Raw genomic sequence first — 20,333 nt, 5'->3', positions numbered from 1 at the left:
CCTTTAGAAGTACCTCACTTTTGTTTTCAAACTCAAAAAGGACAGCTTTCGTATTGTTCAATTTTCCCACAGAATAAAACCACCCAATATAGTAGCGAAGCCAGAATGCACTGTTTAGAATAGTCACCTATTATTATCTATTTTATATAGCTCTATTAGATGTGTTTACTTGAAAGCTAAGCAACATTTGCAAAGGCAAGATAAAAACAGGGAACCATTCCAGACATTGTCAAGGCCTAAGATAAGAGAAATGCAATTAATTGCAACACGAGCTCATTGTGTTAGCAAGACTTGGAAACAAGACTGGAGCGTATGTGTGTGTATGTGTGTTTCCAAACATGTCTAGTGAATTATTCATTACTTTGGATACAAAATGTGAAATGCTTGCTAGACTGACAACATTAAATGATGCATTAACTCCAAACATTTATCCAAACAGACATTCTCACAACAATGCAAATTTATAATATCTGACAATTTATCCTATCTTTGCAGATCTTGTTAATGTTGTCATCAGTTACAGATATCATCCGTAATTATAGTAGTACACACAGCAGCTAATGATCTTGTCAATATGTGTTTCATGCCTCAAGTCTGAATTGAGTGACCTTGTCAAAGGAGGACATACAAATGGAAGGTTTAGAAACAAAGCTGTATTTCACACTGTTTTATTTTTTTCCCCCGCCAGCAAAAATATACTATAGATTAAATCTACACATTATAGACGTTTCTTTTTTAAGCTGTAGTGTTTAAACAAAGCAGCATTTCAAGGCGAATGTGTGTGTACAGTATGTGTTGGGGTCTTAGATGAATATCAAAATATAGCTTATACCCCAAAGGTCTGACAGGTAAGAGTAATCTTAACAGCGTAAATAAAGCCGTCAGTTGATACTAAATTAATTTTTCTACAGAAGCATGCATGTAGAAGATTTTTTTTTATTTTTGCAAAACGCATGGGTGCCCTCTTGTGGATATTACCAGTGAATGCCTTTGTTGCTACATTTTTATTTTTCACCGTGAGAGGCATGGTTCCTCTTTTACTCCATGTAGCGCGATCAGATGTGGGCTTCAAAAACGTGAGGCACTAGTCAGCGACAAAAAAGCTAGATTTTTCTATATAACTCTGAGGCTCTAGTGATCGTCCGTACTTTGGCAACCCAGATCTGGCAGCCAGACCATCTGCACAACACAAACCTGTGAGATAGATACAGTAAGGCAGAAAGAAGTGATTGACTCAAGGTAACGCAATGGCTGCATAGCTGAGTAGGCATACCATATCAGTTATCTCTAATGATAATGAAAATCTTAGGCCTACAGAATCCTGGCTTTCAATTATTCAATCGCTTTAAAAATTAAAGACCAAGAATGGAGTTGAGATCTAGCTTTATTAACACCAGTGTACTTGTAACACTAACTTACTGGGTAACAGCAGGAGTAAAAATTGTGAGCATAGATGTCAACAGTTAGTCAAACTATTAATACTCACATCTGTGCCATGAGGATAGTATTAGCCTGCTGTTGTACAGAACTACTAAGATGTGTGTGAGTTACTCTGTGTATTTGCAAAGCATGAACAGCCCTAAGTTAGGCCCTATGAAATCCTTCCTCTTTGTCCATAGCAAATGTGAAGATACACCTGAAAATGGAGTTGGAAAATATACAATAAATATATAAAATATAAAATATACAGTCTAGTAAAGCAGCTGTATTAAAATCTGTGCACTGATGTCAAGGCTAAGTTAAAGGAAAACAAATAAAAGGACATTTCTGACTCATTAGCCACATTTTGGTATCTCCTAGTAGCACTCACTCAAATACATAAGTCTCTCTTTTTTTTTTCCTTGCTTGCCAAGCGTATACAAAGAGAAGCAGGGCAGGGCAATTTTGTTCTTGTAGTTATCGTTCTTTTCTGATTACTTAACGTATCTTGTACACAGAACAGGACCTGGGGTTCTATTTTTTTTATATGCATACTTTAGTGACAGTAAAAAAAGTAACAGCACATCTGTGGTATAATTCCACACCCATAATTCCACTGTCTAAAGTACATTGCAGGAGTTCTAAATCTGAGCTGCAAATGACCACTAGTTGGGAGGAAAGAGTAAGAGATTCCTACATCACTTTGCTGCCATCCAAGGTTATCTGGAGTTTTGCAGTCCTAGAATTGGAAGAGATCCATAAAGGTAAGTTTCTTTACCCAAGGACAGACTCTGATGGACTCCAAACCAACCATCCTGCTATAGAGGCATACTTTCAGAGTCCTTTGCAACATATTCTGGTGACTAGGTTTGCACAACATGCTAATCTAGGGTAAAACTTAGTTGGATAGTTTGTAGTACAGCCACTGTCTTAGAATGATGTATAAACCTGAGTCATAATATGATTTACTTATTAAATACAATATATTATATATACTATACTAATTCTATTTGAAACAATCATGATTTGATAACTGGGACTGATCATTTAATATGTGTGTGAACTCAGTCATTATGTAAGTCCCATTGTGACTTCCAAATTATTCTAAGAGGGATTAATTTAGAGACAAATTTAGAACTTTACATCATTCAGCAATTCCATAGAGACAAATTTAGAGCTTCACATTGCTCTGCAATTCCCTCCATATGTTCTTCCAGTATGGTTTGGGACATGTGAATCACTCCAACCATAATAACTTGTCCCAAAAGGAACTGATTATAGCTAGCAAGTCTAAGATAGATGTAACAATTTCTACCAAGCCATCTTCACAATGTCTCATGACCAACAATATCCAAAGAGTTGAGTCATTATCACTGCCTCTGCTCTTAGAAGATCATCCATGCCATAGCAATAGAATGCGCTGATCAATGATGATCAACAATATATTTAACTTTTTGATGATCTCCTCAACCTTGGTTGTCTGTTCTGGAAATAAAAGGTGAAATATTAATGAATAATTCACTAGTAATTTGAATTATTCTATTGTTTTTCGTTGACTTTCCAAAAGTGTTTCAATTTTTCTATAATTTTATTTATTTATTTATTTATTTATTTATTTAATCAAATTTCTCCCCTGCCCATCTCCCCCCAGTGGGGGACTCTGGGCGACTTACAAAAACATTAAAACCATAAATATACATAAAATACATAATACATCTAAAATTTAAAAACAGTACTAAAAAAGGAAAATCCAAGAAGATGGAAAATCGGGCTGAGGACAGCCGACCCCTATGGGGCTAGCCATCCCCCTGCTTGAGGTATTCCTTCCCCACCCCAGGCCAAGTGACAGAACCAGGTCTTCAAGGCCCTTCGGAAGGCCAGGAGTGAGGGGGCCAATCGCATCTCTGGGGGCAGAATGTTCCAAAGAGCGGGGGCTACCGCAGAGAAGGCCCGCCTTCTGGACCCCGCTAATTGAAGTTCTTTTACTGAGGGGGTCCGAAGCATGCCCTCTCTGTGCGATCGGGTGGGATGGGTTGAAGTCGTAGGGGAGAGGCAGGTCCCTTAGGTAATAATATACTAAATCACCACACAGCATTTAACTAATCTGCAAAATACTTTGTTTCCTTCAAAATATATTAAAGAGTTTTGGAAAGAAAACCAAACAAATCACATAAAAGTGAGATGGGCAGCTATATAAATTGAATAAATAAATAAAATTCAGTGGCAGTTCAGATTTTACTAATAATTATCAGTATTAGATTTCTAGTATTAGATTTCTAGCATTAGATTGGTATAGCTAATTCGGAAAGATTTGTAATAAGTTTCTTTTCGTTTGTTATTGCTCCAACATTCACATTTCTTTTGTCTAAAATATATGCTTAAATTACAAATTACAATATAATATTTAAAAATAAATCAGACCCATAAATAATTTCTTGGAGTAATTGTACCAGTAGAGAGGGAAAATATTGTTAGTCAGCCACCGATACAAATCTTACACCCTATAAGGATCATCTGATGATTATATGCTATGAAATCAGTGTTGACTCTTAGCAACCACATAGATAGATTTTCTCCAGGATGATTTGTACCCAACCTGACCTTCAGGTCTTTCAACAGTGTACCCATTGCTGCTGTAATCAAGCCTATCCACCTTGCTGCTGGTCGTCCTCTTCTTTGTTTTCTTTCCACCTTTCCCAGCATTTCCTGAGAGCTAGGCCTTCATATAATATGTTCAAAATTTGATGATTTGAACATGGTCATTTGTACTGTGAGTGAGAACTCTGGGTTCTGTGATCAATTTGTTTGTTTTCCTGGAATCATTGTCTGCTCAGTTCAGATCTTTGTTGGTATAGACATGTCACAGCATCTGACTATTTTCTTCAAGGCCTTCATTGTTATTCTACCAAGTGCTAATCTGCAGAGTATTTCTTGATTGCTGGTTGCTTTACCATTGATAGTTAACCCTAACAGATAGAACCTACCCACCACTTCAGCATCTTCATTATCAATTCTAAGACTGGTTGCTGCACCTGTTATCAGTAATTAGGTCTTCTTTATATTTAATCTTACTCCTATTTTTCACTGTGCTCCTCAATTTTCATTACTAGAGCTGGCAGATCATTTGCATTTTCAGCTATTAGAGTAGTGTCATTAGCATAGTGTAGGATATTGATGTTTCCTCCTCCAATTTTAAAACTATACTCAACTTCTTCCAAATTCAGCTTCCCTTTATGTATATTCGACATATAGGTTGAATAAATACAGGTAGTCCTCGTTTAACGACCACTCATCCAGAGACCGTTCAAAGTTATGATAGCACTGAATGAGTGGTATTTATGACCAGTCATCTAAGTTCCGGCTGTCCCAGCATCCCCATGGTCATGTGATCACAATCTGGGCACTTGGCAACTGGCTTGCACTTACGATGGTTGTAGCATCCCACAGTCAAGCGATAGCCATTTACCTGCCAGCTTCCCACAAGCCAAGTCAATGGGGAAGCCAGCAGGGAAGGTCACAAGTCACTCCAGTAAGTTGCTCATATTCTCCCCCACCTGGCAGTAGCCACCCTTGGCCCTGCTGCACTCACACCACACCACGTAGGCTACCTGTGCGCCCTCCTCTGCCCAGCAGCAGCCAGTTACTTGCCTGCTGGCCTGCTTGCAAGCTGCCTGGCACTCACTTAACAACCCGCAATCCTTGCTTAATGACAGCAATGGGGAGTCCGAGATTGCTGTTGCTAAGTGATGTGGTCACATGACATCATGCTTTATGACTACATCACTTAGCGATGGAAATTCTGGTTCCAATTACTGTCATTAAGGGAGGACTACCAGTAAGGAACCAATGTACAGTCTTGTCTAGTACTATATCTCCCTTTCCATGTATGGCTCTAATCTGTGCTTAATGATCTTAAGTATTATTTTGCTAGCATGTGAAATTAAGGATATTGTAGAATAGTTTGCATACTCTATTAAGTTTTCTTTCTTTGGTATTGGTACATAGAATGACCCTTCCAATCTATTGGCCACTATATCATTTTCCAGATTTGCTGCATAGTTGGTTAGAACTTTACTTTTGCTTGCCATATTTATGTAAGTATTCCACAATTCCTGTAGCCTTGTGAATTGGTAATGATTAGAGTGCTGATCTAATGTCATCTTTTGGCACTATGTTGTTATAAGTAGGGAATGTCATCTAAGTTACCCTGGATGTTGACATCTCTATTGTATAGAATTTCAGTACTGTATACTTTTTCCATCTTTGATTTTCTTTCAATCAATAACTGATCATTGGCATCCTTTAGGACCCTGATTTGATGTTGGAACCTCCTCCTGAGTTTGGAGGCCTTTTGGAAGACTTTCCTTGCCTTCCCATGTCTGTTTCCATCTTCAGTGTCTCTACAAAAGTTGTTGTAATCCTGCTTCTTGTCTTTCTAACAGTTCTCTGATTTTTGTTTTGTTTTGTTACGTTCCTACTTGAGACATCTATCTTTCTTGGCTTTGGCATCTCTTCTCTTCTTGGCAATTTTCACCATTTGTTCTGACATCCAGTTTGCTTTCTTCTGCTCTGTAATCTTGCAGTCTCTTTTCACATTCATCCTTAACAACGTCTTTGACTTCATCCCACAGGTCTTTGTCTCCCAATTAATATGGTTTCAGGACTTCAGAGCAATTCCACTCTTGTTAAATGTTTTTCATCCCTTTATATGGAACTTACTCATTTGCTAAGGGCAGGGATGGACGAGCTGCTATTAAGTCTACACCAAAAAAAAAGAAAAAAAAGAAATATTTCTATCATACTTATCTTTTCATTTATTCCGTTTAAAAGTAGTTGGGGAGGAGGATAATTCAATTGGGGATAAGGTATACTATGAAACAATAACATCAGTCCAGTTGTAAAACAGTGACATCTAGTTCTAAACAGCTGCTTAAAATTCTCAGCACTCATCTACATACACTGTAGGTGAATACATACACTGTATGACATTTTAAAGAAGTAATATACATTTGGTAGAAATAGTTGATTGGACATACCAAGTTTTGGATTTGGTAGACTTTTGCCAGCTTTTAAAGATGTGGCTATTTCTTTAAGAACAGGGGAGGAGAACCTGTAGCTATAGCCATCTGCAGAATCTTGCTAGTGGGATCTTACTGTTCTCTGATCTTGGTTTTCTTCTTGCAAATGTTTCCTTACCAGATTAGGTAACATCATCACTGTTTTGACACACGGGAGATGTTGGTTTTTTATGTGTGGCAGCTGGTCTTGATCAGGGTTGCTATTTGTGTGCCTGTTTCTGATTAGTCTACCTGGCTTGGTTGGCTGCATTAATGTAATCTAAGATCCCCAAGAATACTGTGGACAGCCAGGAAAAGAAACAAGTACATCACCAAATAAAAAAACAAACCCAGAGTTCTCACGCAAGGCACAAATGACTAGCCCAAGTTATTCTAGTTTGGACACATTATGCAGACCTAGCTCTCTGGAGAAGGTTCTAATGCTGGGAAAGAAAATATAAGAGGATGATCAGCAGCAAGGTGGATAGACTCAGTTACAGTGGCGACAGGTGCACTATTGGAAGACCTGAAAAGCCAGGTTAGGGACAGATCATCATGGAGAAAATCCATCTACATGGTGTCAGAATCCTCGCAAGATTTTATAGTAGAATTTACTGTTGGCTAGTTGGTAGTTGCGTTTTGCATGCTGCGGTTCTGCCATTGTAAAAGGTGGGGGGGGGGAGAATGGGGGGTAATTAGATGTAGCACCATTAGAGGCAGATGGCTTCTTATCACAGGCGCTGGAATGCTCAAGGCCGTACCAGGGGGAGAATCAGGGGACTAAGCAGGCAAGGGGGGTAAAGGAGGGAAAAAGGAGAAAAAAGAGTTTTTGGCACGCAGAGGCTTAGTCTTAGCAATGCTTTGGAACTGTACACTTGTTCTCAATAAATGAACTTTCTTTTGAATCAATATTGGTTGCAAGGAAAGTTACTGGACTTGGGAGTGGTGGGTGGCAGATCGTTACACGTGGTCACTAAGAGTCGACAACGACTTGATGGCATGTAATCAGTCAATCAAGATTGTTCCTGCCTATTGTATTGGTTTTCCCTAACGTAAATGTTGATTGCTGAGTATATGATAAGGGAGGAATTGTCCTGGAGTGTTTGCTTCCTTCTTGGGCCTCTGTTCGCTTTTTGAATAGTCTATAGATGAGGTTTAGGTGAATGTTCATGCCTGATCTATCAGAATTCCAGACTTCTAGGAACGTGCTTAGTAATATATTCAATTAAAACATATATTGTTAGAACTATATGGTCCAGGTGCTTTAGCAGCTTCAGAAGTACCTCTAATACTTGGATGTTTAAGAGAATCTGTATTTGGAATAAAACTTACAATTTAATTTTATCCAAAAGTAAAAGAATATAATGAAGGTTAATATATGATCAATGGAATAAGGAATTGGAATATCCAATCTTGGAAAATCAATGGCCCCCAATTTTAAGAAATGTGAAGTATACTTCTTGTGACCTACCGATGAATTCATCAGAAAATTTTGTTACATGTTTACAGGATTCCCCAAAGAATGCTTAAAGATGGATATCAGATTTCTAGTGTTCATGTTACAAGAAATTTGACAGCTCTTTGACTCACATAATTTGGTTGTGTTCTCTTACAGCCCCTCTCTGGTCTCAACTTTCCTATATGTTAACACAGCTTTGCAGGGGGGAATACTTAAAGATGTAAATGTGATGTTGACCTATATTCAAAAATATGTTACCTGACATTCTATGAAGAACTTTGGCTTTCTCAAGCCTGAGAATCGACTAAGAGAATTATTCTATGAAGATGGAAAGAAAAAAATATTCCAGATATTCAGGAGTTCATTCAAGAGATGTTTTCTTTATTGATTAAAATATCTTTATATTGTAGAAATGAAAAATAGAGATTATAGATTATGCTGCTATATAATACAATGATATGTTAAATGCATATTAACAGTACATATGGAATTTTAAAGCTTCAGTTTATTACTATTATATACATATTTTTGCACTTTGCATGTATTATCACTACTACATTGTTTTTATTCCTGCTTGTTAATAAATAAAAAGGTAGAAAAAAATAAGCAGTCAGTTCAGACATCTGGCAAGAACAGTCTCTCCTTTGTCTAGGACTCACTGTCCATGACCTATCTACGTTAGGCATGGCTGGGAATAGTCAAGGGAAAACTGGGGCTCAGGAGCTCAAGAGGAAGCTATTAGTCTAGCAAGAGTCAGAAAGAGGCCATCTCTTCTCTGTAAGGTTTTCATAACTCCTTCTAAACTCGTTTTTTCTCCCAAGGTGATTCTGGCAATCAAGCTTCTTAGCAGCCAAACAGACCATCCTAGGCCTATTGTAGACTTCCACCAGATCATAGTGTTCTTCATTCTTGAGATGAAGTGTGAACATTTGATATTGAAGGATGTGATGGGGAGGCTATCTAAGCCGAGGCAAAACTTCAATGAAATGATTTAGGATGCTCAGGGAGTTTAGCAGGCCCTTCCACATTCTCATTTTATTAGGTTTCTTGGAAAGGCCCCATGCTCCTCCTCCTAAGGTCATCTCCTGGGATCCTCTGCAAGTTGTCCTCTATAAGGGGAGAAAGAGCAAGTGGGAGAGAGAGAGAAAAGGTAATTGTCCTACATAGTTTCTAATTCTGGCCATGATATATACTCAGAATATAGTCCTCAGTAGATTGTCCCTGAGGAATTGAGGTTCTTAATACTTAGTACAATGGAGATACATAACTATTTGTGAGGCGAGGGTCACACTCAGCTTTTGAATGAGATACCAAAGAGTAAATTCTAAAAAGTAGATATCCATGGGGGGAGGGGAGCACAAAGGGGGGAAATGATAACATGTATGATATAATCATGCATATGCTGCAACTTACATGGTTGTATCAGATACGACAACAGAAGAATGTAATTGCAATGTTTGCATCATTATGACATCCTACACGGGTCCTCATTTTGGCATCATTGCAGTTTGCTGCAGACACTGCTAGGTGAGACCAGGATAAATCAGATTGATTCAGGAATGTGAAATTGAACACCTTAGACTATTTAGTTTGGATAGCCAAATTGAATTGATTTTCCACATCAATCTGAGGGAGTGTGATCATCACGAACCACAAGGGTGGGTTTTCTCTATTGCTGCCCTTTTTGGAATATAAATCCTCCTGAGATCAAACCAGCACCAACCTTGTTGGGACTCCGGAAATCCATCAAGACCCAGTTGTTCCAGAAGGCTTTGGGCAACTGATAAGATTGGATCCCTTCCTGCAGTAAAATACAATGGTGGCTTATGTAAGTATTGAGCTGTAATTCCTTGGCGAAGTATGGTGTAAGAACATTATTGCTGTTTATTTATTGCGCTAACCTTTTTAGAATATTAGAAATGTAAGACGCTTAGAGTTGCTCAACACTAAGCATTCTATAAGCTGAAATAAATACATTTCCTGAACTGAATCAACTACTCAAATTGAATTTTTCTTGATTTGCCAGGCCTAATTAATCCAGCTTCCGAAAGTAATTTGAATAGGAAAAAGAGTAAGAAAAGAACCAAGGCAGAATTAATCTCCCACAACTGCTTTTATATTAAAAAAAAATGAATTAGGATATCATTTGAGCTAGCTTTAGTCAAAGAAAGTAGCTAAATTGCAATGCAATCTGAGGACACTGAGTGGCAATAGATGGCTATTTTTGCTAGTTTTCCCCATTGCTGTTTCTTATATCATTCAATTTAAGGATGAGGGATAGAAAACAGTTAACTTGCACCTTTCTGAATTTGTGCTTGCAAGGCTTTAGATTCCTCAAGGGCTATGTCACTGAAGCTTTTCAAGTACAAGTAGTTCAGGCCCTACATCACAGGCCACATAGCTCTCTAATATTAAGGCTCTGAAGTGTTTTATTGATCTGCGATAACCATCAGTGAATGAATGAATCCTTGGAAATACTGATTTATCATACTTCAGTGTACTCCATTAGCATCCACAAATCCTTTGGAAGGAAATAATACACGGACTTGTCCCCATTATTATTTGGGTTCATGCATGAAATAGGGCACAATCTCAACTCCAAGTTCTGTATGATGGAGTTGATGCTCTAGCAGTGGAAGAACTGTGTGTAACAATTGCAGAGATCAGCCATCTTTTCAGGCCTTAGGCATTATTGCATAATTTTGTGGCATGGACCAGAGGCTCTTTCCAGATGACTACATCTCATGGGATTTGGGTGATCTCCCCCAGAAATCACATGCAACATTGCTAAAGTCTTGTGTAAGATTTGGTAATCTTGCAAGATATCACCCATTTTCATTACTTCACTTTGTGGGGTTAGGATAGTACCTACCTAAAGAGAAGAGCATGAAGCTGGCACTGGTTGGTACAGGGATAGAAGATCACCTGGGAATTCTTAGAGATGTTGGCTAAAATGGGAAGCCAAATAACTTCTGGAAAAAGGCAATGGCAAACTACTGCCATTGGTGAGAAAACTGCATGAACGCAATCACCAAGAGTGAAGCTAAATTCAAGGATGTCCTTGATTTTGAGTGTAAGTGCTGTAATTCCCTCTTAAGTGCTCACATTGAACCAAGAGTGACCCACCTCCCTTTGAGTCTAGCCACTTTAATGCCAGCATGTGGATGACAAGATGAGATTATCCACTTTGTATCATCAAAACAATTTTCCAATTATTTAAAACATGTATTTGTTAACAGCCAGAGGTTGGTGGAGTAATTTTCTAAAAAAAAAATTCTTAGCAAACTCACTCCATTGATTTATCACTGTACCAGAAAGAGCTTGGCGTCCACAATTTAATTTCTGGCTGCTGCATGGTAAAAGTCCTGGAGCTGGGCCAAAAGCAAACAAGCAAGCAAAAGTAGCAATGGGATTCTTCTCATCTCACAGACTGGCGTTTCTCCACCTTGGCAACTTTAAGACGCATGGACCTCAACCCCCAGAATTCCCCAGCCAGCAAGGCTGAAAACGCTGACATAGAGTAAGTGTGACTTGTATTGTCCTATTGCCTTCTTTACCTAGATTCATAGTAGTGACATAATATTCAAAGGTTATTTTATTTATATAACTGTCAGGCCCAGCCCAAGAACAACAGGGAAACAGTCCAGCCAAGTTCAGTTCTTTATTGCTTACACCATATAGGCAGAACCTTGCCAGACTAAACCTGTACTATGCTAACCTGATAGATATACTCTGGAAGAATCTAGGGAGTGGCCGTCTTAAGTCTCTTCTTCTTCCCACGCTCCTGCTCCGGACTGTGTTGCCTCTTGCCTCTCCTTTCTCCTTCCTGGAATGCTCTCCCTCCTTCCTGAGAACCTGGGTCTCTACCGCATTCCATCATGCCACCTCCCCCTTCATAGATATCTTCCATCACAATAACAGGTTAATATGCTTATTTTTTTTAAAATAAAACTCACTTGTTTTAAATATATTAAAAAGTATTTAACATATTATTGGATGTTTCTCTTTCCCCTTCCCTAATTTTATTTACTATTATAGAAAAATACCATAACAGAAGATACAGCTAGCAACTCTGATGGAGAAAGCTTTCTACAATTAAGGTAGCCAGTTATTCAGACTGAACCCTGCTCCTTTTATGGCAACATATTAGCACATATTAGCCAGCAGAATTTTTCACACAACACAGGCACAAAGCGTGCCCCATTTGGTAGTAACAATGAGTGTTTTCTCCTGAACAATGCTCAGCTAATGCTGGTGGTTTAGGATCAAGTCAAGCTTTAGCCTAAGAATTGTCCAAATATTAGCCCAATATACATGCAGTTCCAAACAAAACTGCTGTTGTTGTTATCATCACCATCATTATTATTATGCCCAGTTAATAGGCAAGTAAAATAAGCTTTCTCTCACTCACAAACTGGTATGAGGCATTTCCTTCTTCCAAGAAAATGGGTGGTGACAGCAAAAACATGTTGCACAACCACAATCAGCAGCTGTGTCATCACCTGGGTAGGAGGGAGGTGAGGTCAAAGGACAAGCTGGAAGGGTCCAGTCCCTTACCATTGTACACCAATATTGTGCCCTTTCTCCAGCCATTCTTTGTCTCAACCTTGAATGCATTTAGCAGAGATTGTGTGATCGTGTGACTTTTAATTTTCAGACACTGCCATTACTCATTTGCTCTTCATAGTTACCAGGACAAATCAGTGTCACTGTCCTACTGCTAAAAGCATTTATGTCCTCTGCTGGCATTTATGAATTAGTTCTCTGTCAGCCTTGTGAGGTAGTCCTGACAGGAAGCACACCAAGAAATACTAGCTGTACTTTACTGTTAGGTTACATTATCAGAATCTTGCAAGTCTGAACATGTATCTCTCCCCCCTCGCCTTTACAGTCCAAGAAACTAGGTAGGGGGGACATTTGCCATGCCTCCATTGTCTGCAGACTCAGTTGCCTCTTATCTGACCATTGTCTGGTGTGTGGCTCTTCCTCCTGTCTCCCAAGGTCATTCCCACATACCATTACAATATCATCTACCTTGTGAATGCAGTGTTTTGTGGACTACATTTCAAAATTTTATTGTCTAAGACTCATGTAATATCAAACTTGGAATAAAACACATAACTCTCTGCACATCCATAATTTGTGTGAAAGAGAATGTTATTAATTTTTTCCCTTACAAACTGTAACTTCAAGCAAGTTTACCAATTCTCTGCTTCAAGAGATATATGTGGAATAAAAGCATATATTGGAGAACATTTATGCATTTTACAATCTTACCAGTCTTCTACAGCAACTGTATTTCTACGAAAAAAGGATACAAGTCCCATTCTTGACATCAAAAACAGATCCACTCTGATTTTATAGAATGTTTACATGAGATACTTATAAAATCACTATCAAATAATAGATTACGTCTGTAAGCCCAGAGCCCACCTAACAATCATGGATCTAACAATTTTTAGTTCTGCCATGGTAGAAAAGCATGGATCTGAAGCAAGGATCATCTTGATATCACATGTTTATATGAGACCCACATGAAACCTGGTAAATCACAGATCATGTCTGTCTGCACATAATGAGCCATTGCAGTCATGGTTCCAAAGTGGTACAAAACATGGATCTGAAGTTTAATCCTCTTAATTTCACACAATTTCTTCATAGGATTCTTATCCAATCATCAAATCACAGCATTTTTGTCTGCATTCAATGCTACATTGCAATCTGATATTTTTGGTCCTATCATGGTGCAAAAATGAGGCTCCAAGCTTGATTTCACATGATTTTTAGATAGGATCTATATGATTATACTGCCAAGACACTGAATACATTTGTCTGCATGTAATGAACCATTACAAAAGTTTTTGATCCTATTGTGTTGCAAAAGCCTGGATCCAAAGCCTGGATCTACATGATTTTTATCCAAGATCCAGTTGAAATCACTATCAAAACATAGATCCCAGCCTTTTGCCCAGAACCAGCCATCAAAATCACAGATCTGGGGATTTCTGACATCAGTGTAGTGCAAAGAACGTGGATTTGGAATACAAATTCTCATGAATAATGATTCTATCACTATTTGCCTGAAATATTGCCAAGCTTTAGATCACATCCTTCTAAATAGGCAGAGAGAGAGAAAAAGCACAGATTTGGTAATTATTTTTTTTTTGTGATAATGTGGTACCATCTTTGGAAAGGCCACTGAATATACAGCATGTTTAATAACAGATTTAGTGTCCAGAAGACCATACCACTAGAGTCTATGCAATTCCTGAATGGAACTTTATAAAGCACAGGTCAAGAATTACATAAGCAGATGACTACAGAAACCAGGTGTCACTTGACAGATGCCAGTCTCTGATTGTGTCACAAAGATTATGAAAGATACATTGCAGATAATTTATATGGTGGAAAATGCCATTTTAAAACTGGAACAGATAAGACTAATTTAGGCTTCCTATACAGCGTGCTGGGGATGAAGCAAAGGCTAGGTCATGTACTCTAAAAATAGTTGGTGCAGCATCTCTGAGCTAGTTAGTGGATCTTGTACAAGACTATAGAATTACTTGATTTAGAACACACAGAGGTTTATCCCTACTAATGTAGTGAAAAGAGGAAAAACAGCTGATGGATCTGTTCATTAGCTTATCTAATGTAATGTTCTATGGCATGCAGGGGCCAACCAAGGATCTTCAGATTTTTAAATCTCCTTCAGAATGTCACTTATTTCACTTACTAGAACCAGCACAGGGAGCACTGGAAAGCCATGAACAAATGTCCTCAAGAAGTACAGCAAATAACCTGTATTGTATATTAATATCATGGCTGATATTATTCACTTTCAGCTTGTTTCAATTTAAGTTTCACAGTGGAGCTACAGATCTATGTGCTAGGTTATGTAAAGATTCATTACAAAGGTCCTGATACATTTTGGAAGGCTTAGAAGTTGTGTTCAAGTCACTGATATAGTGAAAGCCATGTCCATATGTGCTTTCTTCCCAAATACTTCCTTCTGATTCCTTACAAGTATACAGAAACAAAGAGACAAATAATTTGGGATGACTACAGCTTAAATCTGACCAAAATCACTACTGCCCAGTAAAATAATTCAAATCAGACACTGCTAAATGTAATGCCATGAAGGGACATTTTAGTCCTTCCTAACAGATGTAAAGTGATCCTGATTTGTAATACGACCTTATGCCTCACCTGGAAAAGAAATAAATATTCCTATGTTGGTGGATAATAGGAGAGGGAATGAATGCCAGCTATGTAAGTAGAAACAGTAAAGACTGGGAAACTGATTTAAATGATTATAAAAATAACTGGCTTAGATAATAGGTTTAATATAAAATGGAATTAAGAAGAATGGGCATATTGGGAAATAAACAGAATTTACAGCCCTGTTATAGATGTGTCTGTGGAATTCAACTATTTCATCAAAATCATCATCATCATCATCATCATCATCCGACTCCCCCTGGTTTGCCCCTACAGTCTGAGCTACTTCTGGAAAAGAAACCAAAGCCTTGCCAGAAATAGCTCAGACTGTGGAGTCAAACCAGAGGGAATCGGCAGTAGAGGAAGCCAGCAAAGCCACTGAATTGTTTTCATGCCCAAACCAGGCACCCTCTCCCCTGCCTTGTCCTCAGAAAGAACAAAGCCCTCTAACTAAAAAACAAGAGGAACTGAAACAAAGAATAACTCAGCATCTAGAACAGCATAAAAACAACAGAATAAAGTTACCTGCATTGAAGTTTGTTACAAAGAAATAGCTAGCACAAGTATTAAAAGATGCCAATACTATAATATCAAATATTTATTTATTTTTATTTATTTACCAAATTTTTCAACCGCCCATCTCCCCCCAATGCGGGAACTCTGGGCGATTCACAACAAACATTAAAAACATAAACACCGGGCAACTACAGGCCAATTATCTGCTTGCCAACAACTTTCAAATTGCTAACTGGTATGGTACCTGATGCGGTCCAACAGCATCTAGCTGAAAACAAGCTCTTTCCACCTGAGCAGAAAGGAAACTGCCCAAACAACAGAGAAACAAAAAATCAGCTCTTAACTGACAAGATGATTTTGGAAAACTGCAAGAGAAGGAAGACCAACTTGAATGTAGCTTGGATTGATTACAAGATGGCATTCGACTCCCTGGCACATGATTGGATAATCAAGTGCCTAGAAATAACAGGAGTCAGTAGGAACATCAGAAGCTTTGTGCAAAGATCAATGGCACAATGGAAGACATAGTTACTGGTCAATGGTCATAGACTAGGAGAAGTTAATTTGAAGAGCGGAATCTTTCAAGGAGACTCACTATCACTAGTACTGTTTGTCATTACATTGATTCCTCTGTGAACAATACTGAACAACATCTGGCGGGCTATCCCACCTCCTTCACATGGGCAATCTGAAGCTGTATGGAAAAATACCATTCTGAAATAGAATAGCTGCTCAACGCTGTCCAAATATATAGCCAAGATATTGCAATGGAGTTTAGACTGGACAAATGTGCCACCCTTACCATCAACAGGGGAAAAACAGTGAAAACTGAAGGAATCAAGACACCCTATGGAAATAATATCAAGAGTCTGGATGAAGATCACTACAAATACCTGGGCATCCTTCAAGCTGACAACAACAAGCACACTGAAGTCAAGAAAAAGGTTAGTAGTGAATACATAATGAGAGTGAAGATCCTAAAGTCCAAACTCAGTGGAGGAAATACCATCAAGGCAATTAATGCCTGGGAAATTCCAGTCATTAGATATACAGCTGGAATAGTGGACTGGACTCAAGCAGAACTAGAGGCCCTGGATAGGACGACCAGAAAAATAATGTCAATGAATCATGCTCTTCATCCACGCAATGATGTTGACAGGCTTACCAAGGAGTACAGGTGGGTGTGGAATGTTGCAAGTACACCAGACAGTTGAAGAAGAAAAAAGGCCATTAGAAGAATATCTGAAGGACAGTGAAGATGCACTGAAGCTGGTACACCATGAAGGCATACTGAACACCAAAGAGACCAAACTGGCCTACAAGAAAGACCAGATGAAGAATAGAAAAGAGACATGGCAAGGCAAAATATTACATGGCCAGTACACGATATAAAAATAAAAGTACTGTATATAAAATTAAGTGGAACTTTGCTTACTTTGTATCTTTTTTGTATGTGTTATGGTATGCAAAAATGTACTGTTTTCATGACAGTTATGGATCATCAGATGTATTCTATGTTTCAATATTGCACTAGGATTCCAAGTCCAAATTAAGTTAATTTATGAGAATTTCTCCCTTGCGTCCATATTTTTATACCAAGTTGTCACTATTTTGGCCCCCAAATTGTTAGACAGGTAATGGTGAATGCCTGTTCTGTGCAACTAGATCCTACACAAAGGCCGTATGGATCCATGCAGATCTGTGCCTCACATCCACATCTTTTGCATCTCAAGGGCTGTAAAAAAAACAACAACCTGGTTTATCACATGCTGATGGATATAATTGGTGAACTAATTGTGACTTCATGTGAATTACATGTAAAAATCATGCAACATCAAGAGACTATACTTCAGCACATTTTTGCTTCCAAGAATTGTGACGCCTTATTCTCTAAGACGGTAAATTCTAAATGTGAATTGTGGAGGATTTACATTGCCAAAACCCTTTGAATCTATGATTGCTTATTGTGTGCATATATGTGTGATCTAAGATTTGAATGTGGTTTCATATGCATCCCACACAAAAATCATGTGAAATCAAGAGGATCTGACCCCAGATCCATGTTTGCACCATAGCGGATCCAAAAACAGAGTTGTCATTATGATGGCTCACTGTGTGCAGTCAGAAGTGATCTGCTTTCCTAGCGACTTTATATAGGTACTATGTAAAAACTGTAGATCAACAGGATCCATGGATCTATGGTTTTAAGCCATGGCGGAGCTTAAAGTGGTGAGATCTGTGGTTATTAGGGTACACTCCACGCTGCCCGATATGATCCATTATTTCACGGTGTAATGTCATGTAATAATCATATAAAATCAAGAGGGCCCATATTTAATTTGAAAGAATTGACTTGTTCCCAGGCCCTCTTTCTTGTATAGAAGTACTGTACTTTCCTTCAGCCCACTCCTACCTTGAGTCTTCCCTCCCTCCCACCCCTTCACCAGTCATTACTAGCAGTTTGCTCCCTTTCGTGAGAGGCTAATTCATAAACAGTGGAAACGCTAACCACCGTTACCTGTTGATGTAAATCTAGCCCACGGCGGCTTTTCGCATCCCACGTCTAAACGAACCATGCCTTAGCAAACCGTGTGATCTCAGCCAGGATCTCCCCTAGCTATGCGGGGAAGATTACCGCGCTCTCCTCTCTTTAGCCTGGATTGAGCTGTTGGCGCCGCAGCCATATTCCCACAACCGCGAGCTTTGCTTTAGAAAAAGTTCGGCAGCGTGGCTAGTAACTCCGCAGGATGCGCGCGCACGTTTTGCCTTGCCTTCCCCCGGCGACACAAAGGCGCGCTACAGTCCGTACGCCGCCTGCCGCACATCCCCCGCCTCGCCCCCTCCCCTGGGAGAAAAATGACCCGCTGCTGTTGCTCGGGCTGCGCGCTCAGATCGCTGAGTGATGGGCGGAAGAGCGCCGCCCCGCCCCGCCCCGCCAGCTCGTGCAACACGAGGAGCGGCCAACGCCCAGCGAAGGGAAAGGCGAGCGCTCGCTCTGCGCCTGGCGGGCCTCTCTTTTGATCCTCCGACCATTAGCTTTTCCTCCAAAGCCTGAGGGAGTAGTCAGGCTTTTAGAACTGATTATTGTTTCTGCTATCGACGTGCTGGAGGAAGATCTGGCTCTGGGCCCGAGCATGTCATGCCCTCCCCTCCCCTCCCCCTTCTTTCTCGTCCTTATCTGTCTCTGCAGGTCGACATCCCAATGAGACCCCTTAGTCGGGGTCTCGGTGTTGTTTTAACCCATGTGTGGTGAGAAAGGAATTCTTCCTCAATTCATATTCACTGACCCTACTCAATTTCTCCTTCCATTCCTCACTGCATTAGCTTCAGTGTACTTCAGTTAGGATTAGAGCTAGTTAGCAAGGACAAACCACTTCTGAAAAACCTTGCCAAGAAAACTGCAGGGACTTGTCCAGAGTCAACACTGATGCAAAGGCACAAGAAAAGAAACAAAACCTCTACCTTTTAAAGAAACTTAACCATCATGGAGATCAGGTGGGGGAAAAGTCAACCATTGCATTGCTCCCCCCGGCCTCTCTGTGTGTGTAGTAGGACCTTCCTTGATAGACATGGATATCTCTAGGGATGGCTCTGTGAGGTCTCAAGTTCCAGGACCTATATTTATTTATCTGAGCATCTATTAGTATTAATGGAAAAACTCTTTTCTTTAATTGTTGTGTTTTCGGGGGGCTTGCAGCAGGGGAGAGAAAGGTTAGCCATTATTCCACACATGCGATGCAATCCCCTAAATCCTCTCCCAATCCATTGAAGTTAAGGGTTAGGGGTTCCACTTAGGAAGACAGACAGTACTGTATATTCTCTAAACAAATGTATGGATTTTTAAGGGGTCCAGACGGAGAGGAAATGATGAATTCTCTCCCTGTCTCTGTCACACAGCTTACCTAGAATGTAAAGGGAAGGTGTGGTGTGGTGAAGAATCTTCCATTGGTGCTAGTAAGTTGTCTAATCATGCAAGAAGGCTCCCAGAGGTCTTGTAGCTGCAGGCTAAGACTTTCTCCCCTACAACCAACCTCTATGCCAGACAACCATTTGGCAAATTTGGTTGGAAAAAAGTTCCACTGGTACCACATACTGTACTGAGTTGGCCTAAGAAACAAATGGATCCTAGAACAAATCCACCCAGTTCTCACTTGAAGCACAAATGGCAAGACTCAGATTATCACATTTTGGACACATTGTGTGTCCAGCTATTTCTAGAAATCTATAATGCTGGGAAAGGGGGAAGGAAAAGGAAAAAGGATGACCAGCAGCAAGGTGGATGGACTTGATTGCCACAGTGATGCATGCACCATTGGAAGACCTGAAGGACCAGGTTGGGGATCTCCAGATTATCCTAGAGAAGGTCTGTCTATGTGGTTATTAAAAGTGGACACTGATTTCATGGACATAGATAAAAAAACAACCCATTTGTCCAGGCTTTTAGGTAATGTGTCTTTATCTTAACCACCCCTCTTTAAAGCTCTTTTTATCCCTCAGGTTAAAACATTTATTGTAAATACTGTGTTAAATTCTGTTCTGCTCGGTACAAAGGGCGGTGCATGCATGCTCAGAAGCAGTGCCTGATGTGCAGTGCTGAATTAGGACTTCCAGCAGCTCCAGCTGTAGTCAATGATGAAAAATGCTTCAACCTGCGGTGCAGGCAT

The 20,333-nt window shown here is 39.5% G+C and overlaps 1 long non-coding RNA gene across 1 annotated transcript; it reads right to left on the bottom strand.

Annotated features, from left to right (window-relative positions):
• Positions 1–8,351: 8,351 nt before the first annotated feature.
• LOC112541588 (uncharacterized) lies at positions 8,352–18,442 on the bottom strand. The gene is made up of 3 exons (XR_003085583.2): positions 18,188–18,442; positions 9,659–9,736; positions 8,352–9,044 (listed from the first exon to the last, which is right to left on the bottom strand). It is a non-coding gene; the product is annotated as an uncharacterized LOC112541588 (long non-coding RNA).
• Positions 18,443–20,333: the final 1,891 nt, after the last annotated feature.

Source organism: Python bivittatus, unplaced genomic scaffold (genome assembly GCF_059951505.1).
Source record: "Python bivittatus isolate LINGU-HERP-01145 unplaced genomic scaffold, Pbiv_v1 ctg000480_np1212, whole genome shotgun sequence".
Classification (NCBI taxonomy): domain Eukaryota; kingdom Metazoa; phylum Chordata; class Lepidosauria; order Squamata; family Pythonidae; genus Python; species Python bivittatus.
This window is presented reverse-complemented; position numbering and strand designations above follow the sequence as displayed.